The sequence below is a fragment of the Lytechinus pictus genome, chromosome 14 (assembly GCF_037042905.1).
Source record: "Lytechinus pictus isolate F3 Inbred chromosome 14, Lp3.0, whole genome shotgun sequence".
In the NCBI taxonomy this organism is placed as follows: Eukaryota; Metazoa; Echinodermata; class Echinoidea; order Temnopleuroida; family Toxopneustidae; genus Lytechinus; species Lytechinus pictus.
In genome coordinates this window covers 11,894,079-11,902,176 of record NC_087258.1, presented here as the reverse complement: position 1 = coordinate 11,902,176, position 8,098 = coordinate 11,894,079, and positions in this window count along the sequence as shown.

The following is an 8,098-nucleotide window of genomic DNA, read 5'->3' as shown; positions in this document are numbered from 1 at the left end:
TACTTTTTGTCTCAACTTGACGACCATAAAATTGAAGATTCCTAATAGAGCCTTTCACGCTTGAATATTGAATCATCATCATCTTCTTCTTTGTCTTCTTCTTCCTCCGCTGATCCCGGAGATCTACAGCTGTTTGTTGCATTGTTGAATAAATAGAGTTATAAGAGCACAAAAAACTTCCTCCCTCTGAGTTGAATAGGTATCGGTGATACAGTATGATTTAAACATTCAAGAGAGAAAAGAGGTACGAGAGATGTGGATTTTGTGCAGGAAGAGTAAGAGTTTAGTGGTCAGCTTGTCTTGTATAGAGGAAGATAGTCTTGGATGGACAGGTAATAAATAGCATCGTTGTAATGATGATTGCAATTCGTCTTGAGAAAAATCGGACCTTTCACACGCTCACTCGGAAACTCGAATTCCCGATCGAAGGCGGTATGTGTCCTTGGTGACTTGTAAATCAAAGCACTGCATCGCAAAACAAATTACGACGAGTGCATGACAATAACTGTATTAAATACAGAAGTGCTTGAAAGGTCCCCAAAAAGGTAACGTAAGCTCCGCCCCAAAAGCTGTTTTGGAGGTAAAGTCTTAGTTTACACACGCAAAATTCGTACCGTAATTTGAGAAAAATTTGACTGGAATTCACCTCCGGAGTAGAATTTGAATTCGTGATAGTGATTAGCAATCGTGATTCTAATCATGTTCTAGTTTGGTTTCAAACGTGCTAAAAAAAAAATCGTCATTAGCCTTATTTTTCATTAGAATCATCATTCAAATTACGAGTTTTTAACCGTGTGAAAGGGCGTCTTGCATTGGCGGCGGAAGCCAACAATTGTAGGGGGTGACCACAAAAAAAAAAAAAAAAGTTATCAACCAAAAATTTTAGGGGGGACGCAGAAAAAAAAATTGACAAACAAGCAAAAAAAAAAAAAAAAAAAAAAAAAAAAGGTTATCGAATAAAAAATTTAAGGGGGTGACCGTCCCCCACCTAAAATTTAGGGGGGGCGCGTCCCCCCCCCCCCCCCGCTTCCGCCGCCTATGGCGGCTTTTATAATCAGGTCAAAAGGACTCGTCATGATTCAATAAGCTGGTTTGAAATTTGAAGTTACAGAGAGTTTCAAGTAAAGATATACTGGGTTCCAAAAGAAACTTATCAAACTTTACAAGGGCACTGCACAAATTCCACTGAGTCAAAATGAACGACACTTTTTACACTTGCTACCTTCATTAATCTTTTCTATAAGCACATGCCAATAATTAAGAGATTGGCTCGATCATAAAGAGCCAATACCCCTCACATCAATTGGTTTCAGAATCCAAAGTTACAACATTTTCAAAGAAAGAGAAAGGAAAATAAGATTGGAATTAGCAAACTTCCAAGTTTACCGCACACGTCCTTCACAGGAATGTTTAAATGATTGGCTTGATCACAAAGAAGCTACAGGAATTTGAAATCAAAATTTTAAATGACTGGAACAATCCAACATCCACACACAGATCTCCGGGGATGTCCCGGTAAGCGTGGGATAATATGAACAAGGTAATTTCTGTGTGGCTGAGTGAGATACACGCAGACCCGTACCGTGTTCAGATTATCCCCCGCTTACCTGGACATCCCCAGGGGCTTTGTGTGTCGGTGTGTGATTGTTCCAGTCATTTACAAGTTTGATGTTAATTTTCTGTAGCTTCCCTATGCTTGAGCCAATCTCTAAACAATGGGTCAGATGCATAAAAAGTAGCAATTGCTGGCAAGCCATTGCTTTAAGCACAAGCAAAGCAAAAGATCATGCTTCAGCAAATAATTGCTTTATTTCATATGCATAACCCTTTGCTAGTGCTTGAACTTTTTCTTGCCTTCAGAAAGCAATTGCTAGCGGTTTGAACAATAGCGACGTCACGCTGCACAGTGGGCCGGGGCGAAACAAAAGTGCGCCAAAAGTAATTTTGGGCAATTTCAGATTTTTAATTTTTGTCATGCCCAGCTGAAAGACAACACTTTGGAGAATACTTCAGCAAAATATTTCATTCGGGAATTTGTATAAAGGTTGTTAATTTCCTACCTCAAATCGTAAAATATGAAATTTTGCGAAATGCAGCGTATATGACAACTTAGTTGAAAAACAAGCCATTTCACAGGAGGTTTTTCATGTAGGAATCTGAAATGGCACCCACATAATCCTGATATATTCTTTTTTTCGTGTGAAAGGGTTCAAAGTAGATAAATGACACATTTTAGGAGGTTTATAGGATAATTATTCCTCGAAATAGGCGGATAATCCATGTTTTTTTGCATTTAGATTAGAAACGTTTAGATTTCCGTGGATTTTCGTTTAAATTCTATCATCATCATTTTGCCAGATGTCTAAGCTTTAAGTCGATACCAAAATTAGCTGCCCGTTTTTATGTTAGAGCCGATTTTACTTGACACAACACCCCCAAAACGTGTTAAAAAACGGTCATTTCTATACCGCGCAGTCATCGCAGCGCACCGTGTGGGGTGTACATTGCCGTTCATTTTTGCACGGCGAGGACGATTCCCCTTCCATTCCATGAAAAAGACATGAATTCCGGGCAGAATGCAAACAAAATAAAGGTTGATAACGCATATTAGGGCTACCCGCCCTCTTCCAGAGATAAAAGTTTTACTTGTAGAATAATTTCGGACAAAAACCCTCCTCACAGTAAAACATTCGTGGTCTTATATACTCTGCGTTTTACCCAAGTCTACACCGCTTGATAAAGCACGGTTAATATTTTTCAGATTTTTAAGTATTTTTTTAATCTAATGATCATTTGGATGCCATAAAATTATTTTCAGGATCTCATACACACTTTTTAGGCATGTGAGAAGCATAAACCAACATTCACACTGGTCAATCTTAAAGTAACACATAACACAAAGTTTATATACTGCAAATTGTTTAGCGTAATTCTTTTCACAGATAGGTTTTAAGTAGCCGATCAAAATTTGGTATCAAAGTGACGTCATATATTCAGTCGATTGTAACCCCAAAATTACCCGTAATCAACTAGTTAAAGTAAAAATATAACACGGAATATAATTTTGGCGCACTTTCAACTCATTCTGGCCCACTGTGCGCTGGTGCGAACACGACTCACAGAAAAGGCAGGACTCGGACGCAAAGGTATGGCGGTATCTAACATCTTTTCCTCAGACGTGGTGTCAAACTAACTTATTTATTTTTGATAAATTAATATATTTGGCATTTGATAAGCACTTATTAGGAAAAAAAGAAGTACATGTAGGCTACTGTACAGGGGCGTCGATCCATTTTTCAGATTGGGGGGGCGAAATCATGAACGTTCCAAAGGCGCTCGATCGTACAAAACACCCACCCACACACACACACACACACACATACATATATATATATATATATTATATATACACACACACACACACACACACACACATATATATATATATATATATATATATATATATATATATATATATATATATGTATATATCTATATATATGTATGACTCATGAGACACAGACACGTATCTCACTACACAGATAGTACGAGTGCCGAGAGTGAGCTCAAATTTCTTTATATTCTGAGCTGAAAACTTGATATTCTAAGCATTTTTGGTACCAATGATTAAGATTTGTATCTAAAAGAGAATAGATGCGAGCGCGAAGCGCGAGCTGAAAATTTTGATATTTCGATCTGAAAAAATGACAGTTTACTGGACGTTTTTGATAAAGAACAAGCTATATATCCAAGAAAAGATGATTGCAAATTGAAGCAGTTCTTTTGAGGCTTAGAACTGAAAATGGGACATTTACATTCACCAATTTAATCATGAAAAGTATGGGTTTTTGCTACAGAAATGATGCGAGCGCGAAGCGCGAGCTGAAAATTTTTATATTCCAATCTGAAAAGCGGACATTTTGAGCACGATTTTAAATAAAGAACGAGTTGTGTATCTCAATCTCGCTTGCTGAACATTACAATCTTGTTTTTTTTTAATGCATATCCGGAATTATTGGGGGGGGGGGCAAAATGATATGTTTGCCCCCCCCAATATTTTCATTGGTGGGGCGATCGCCCCCCCTGCCCCCCCAGGATCGACGCCTCTGCTACTGTACACCTTGGGGTTCTCTCTCAGGTGCATAAACATGATTAAAAACCGCGAACGCCCTGATCAAGCAAACGTTCAAGCTGCTCTGACGGAGCTTGAAAAAAAAAACCCTAGCAAGTGCTTGAATGTAGAATATTCGCTTTATGCATACGCTTTAGCTAGCAGTCAGTTGGGTTAGCGATTGCTTGAACTTACTTGCAAAAGCATTTGCTCGCTTATTTTTATGCATACGGAATCAAGCAAGAGCCTAGAAAAAGCAATTGCTACTTTTTATGCATCTGACCCATGGTCTTGTACGACATGTGTAATAAACTGAGAAGTTGGTTTAATCCCATCTCATTTTCACTGTTATTTTTTTTTTTACATTTTGTGACTTTGAATTTTGAAACCAATTCATGTTAGGGTCTATATAGCCTCTCTGTGATTAAACCAATCTCTAAAGGTTGCTGAAGCTAGCCTTTGTAAAAAATATTGTTCATTTTGACTAACTGGAATTTGTGCAGTGCCCTTGTGAAGTTTTTGATCAGTTTCTTTTTGGAACTCGGTTTATAAAACACCATTGGTTTGCCTACCTTTGACGATCGATTTGACCGCTTTCACTGTAAAAACTGTGGTGTTAAAACTAACTCCAGTTGGTGTTAATAGAGGACCACACCCTAAGGTGTTAAAATTACACCCTCGAGATTTACCATAAAACCAAATAGTGTAAATGTAACAACCAATGGTGTTGCAATAACACCTATAGGTGTAAAAATAACACTGTCAATTTAACACCAGTGTAAAATAACTGGTGTGGTCCTCTATGTACACCGGTTAACACCACAGTTTTTGCAGTGTATGGTCAATTTTCTAAAGTATAATGCACACTTTATAGGCAAGTTCAAGTAAATATGAGCAGATGGAGGTTAAAGAAGTTAACCAACTTGATCATTTTCTTCTTACCTATGTAGACTCAAGAAAAAATGACTATAATTGTACGCAGTTGAGATTTGAGGATATTTACCGCCCTTTCACACGGTTCAAAGAATAGTAATTTGAATGGTGATTCCAGTGAAAAAAAGGCTAATGACGAATTTTTAGCACCTGTGAAACCAAAGTAAAACACGATTAGAGTCACGAACGCTAAACACACTCACGAATTCAAATTCCACTCCGGACGTGCCGGAGGTGAATTCCAGTTCCATTCCATTCAAATCACAGTTTTCGAGTGAGCGTGTGAAAGGTCCGATGATTCTAATGACGAATTGTAATCATCATTACAATGATGATTCAAGATTCACGTGTGAAAAGGCCCATAGAGATTGAATCGATATAATGAGATCTTGAAATAGACTTCGGAAATCACAGTGAATAACGATTCACACATATGTACTACTGAAAAAACAAACAGATTCGTAGTTTCGTAGACAGAGGATTCATGAGCCGTATATAAACATGATAGAGAGAACGGAAAGTGATATAAGATTAAAAAATAACAGATTAAATGTTTCCTGTATAAACACATAACATGTGTGATAGGATCTTGATTCAGAATAAAACTTGAACAGTTCTTAGAATTTTCGAGTTTTTTTTACGTATACAATAGAAATATCATAGGGAATTGTAAATCAAACTGAATTTCGAAGAGTAGATGAAAGCAAATATTAGAAATAAAAATTGGATGCAACCGAGCAACAATTTTGCAAAGAGGCAGAAATTAAACCAGGGACGAATCCAGGATTTTCCTAAAGGGACGGGCATTTTGTACAGGAAGATTTGTAAACCAACCCCCCCCCCCCCCCAAAGAAAAAAGCAAGCAAAACAAAACAGGTCCTCACTGACATATGCATAACATATTCCAAAAAAAAAAAATCAAATATATTTTTGGTGCCTCTCAAGGGGGGGGGGGTGCACTGGCCGGGCGTGCACCCCCCCTCCTCCGCCTTGAGAGGCACCAAAAATATATTTTTTTTTTAGCCAGTAGGCTACATGACAGACAGATGCCGTACAAGCCTATACTATTTTCTGAGAACTTCAACACTTGAAAAATTGGGCAAATATTAGTTTGATATTCAGTAAGAGTTTTCCCGTTCAGACACCTTGGTAAACATCTCTGTACTGTTTCTTGCAAACCTCCAATACCCAAGAGTACCCAAGTTCATCCAAGCAACAAGGTATATGAATAACTAAAGAAAATGAAAGAAGGATAACATTTGAATTTTCATAAAAATCCGATGTAAAATGAGTTATGAGAACACGTGTCCAGGGAGGCATCAAACCAATCCTTTTCATATAACGGAAAGGGGAAAAACCTTTTCACAAATGTTTTCCGGGACTGTTTTTTTTTTCTCTTATAGTAGGTCAATACGTAATTGAAGGAGATGATGATGTCACTCACTCTCTTCTTTTTGTCTCTAATTTTCACGATATAAAAATCGTAAAGGGCTATACTTTTTATATAAAATTTGAAATGGTCGTAAAAACACGCCACCTTTCTTGTCAGTATCGACGGCATTCATTTGGGATCCATTTCCTATATAGGCCTGTAATAGGGAAATTACATTTCCATTTGATACCGACGAAGCATATTACTATACAGTTATCTGTCTACTTTTATTTCATTTCAAATTATACTACCATACCTCTCTCCGTTTCTCTTCCTACTCTCAGCGGCGTAACAGGGGTCGGTGGCCAGGGGGGGGGCAAGAGCCAAAAATTTCCCGGTCATATCATGGAACAGGCAATGGCGTCATAAGGCAAAAAATTTGAGGGGACGATATGGCGTATCGGGCAAATATATATATATATATATATATATATAAGCGAGCGAGCGAGCAAAAAATTTTGACATTTTTGCGATAGATTTTGACATAATGTTAAAAGATGATATCATATTTCACCCTCCTCCCTTTCCTTTTTTCTCTCTTTTTTTGTACGCCACGGTGAACAGGATTTTTGTTATGATTGTGAGCATCAGGGCGAAGCTCTATATGCTCGAGGGGGCCGAGTATGGCGCTTGTGGCAAGAAGTAGCTTAATATAGGTCCCGAGCGAGCGAGATAAAAAAAAATCACCTTTTCATGAGAATCTAACATGAAGATAGATTTTAACCAGATATTCAGAAAAATATCATACACTTTCCTTTCTTTCCTCATTTTTTTTAAATTGGTTGTAGAACTTTTAGAGGCCATGGTCCAAACTCATCATATAACAGTGCTTTATGGGTGGGGTCCAGGGCAAAGCCATTTTAAACCTTACAGATGGCCACTTATTTTAATCAAATTGCGTATATATTTATATAGCTTTCACACAACACATAAATTCAATGCAGTTGTGTATCGTAATCATCCAAATATTGTGAGGGGCACACCATAGCAAATGTGGGAAAATTTGTTAAAAGTCGCCAGCGAGCGAAGCGAGCCAGAAAAAAATGGCCTGTTAAAATGAAATTCTTATTATGTGATAGCTTTTTACATAATTATATAGCAAGTATCATGTCATATATTTTTTTTCATTCATCTCATTTCGCTGCCTCCTTTATTTTCTTTTATTTCCCCTTGGCTGTGGAACCACCCCCGGTACGCCAGTGCTTCAACGTAACGCTTGATGCAGGAAGAGTCCATATAGGGGCCCGTTATAGAACCCATTAAAGGTTACAGATGAAGAGCCCCCACTGCGCGTGGTCTTGACTCTTGGACAGAGCCTTTGGAGATTTAGCAAGTTTATGATAGAATTTCATATGATATTATGCTTATTATATACCATCCATTTTTCTTCCCGCTCGTTATCTCAATCCTCGGCAGCCCGGTAGTGTTCGTTATCTTGTCCCTATTCTTTATTTTCAAATTTTTTAGATTTTGGCTAATTTCATTCTGCCTTTATTTCCCGCTTTTGTTTGCGTCTTTGTCATCTTTAATTTATTCCCTGTCTTACTAATCATGCTAATGTATTTGTATATCGGGGAGAATTGTTCTTTCTCACTTGTTCTTCTTTCTTTCCTTTTCCCGTT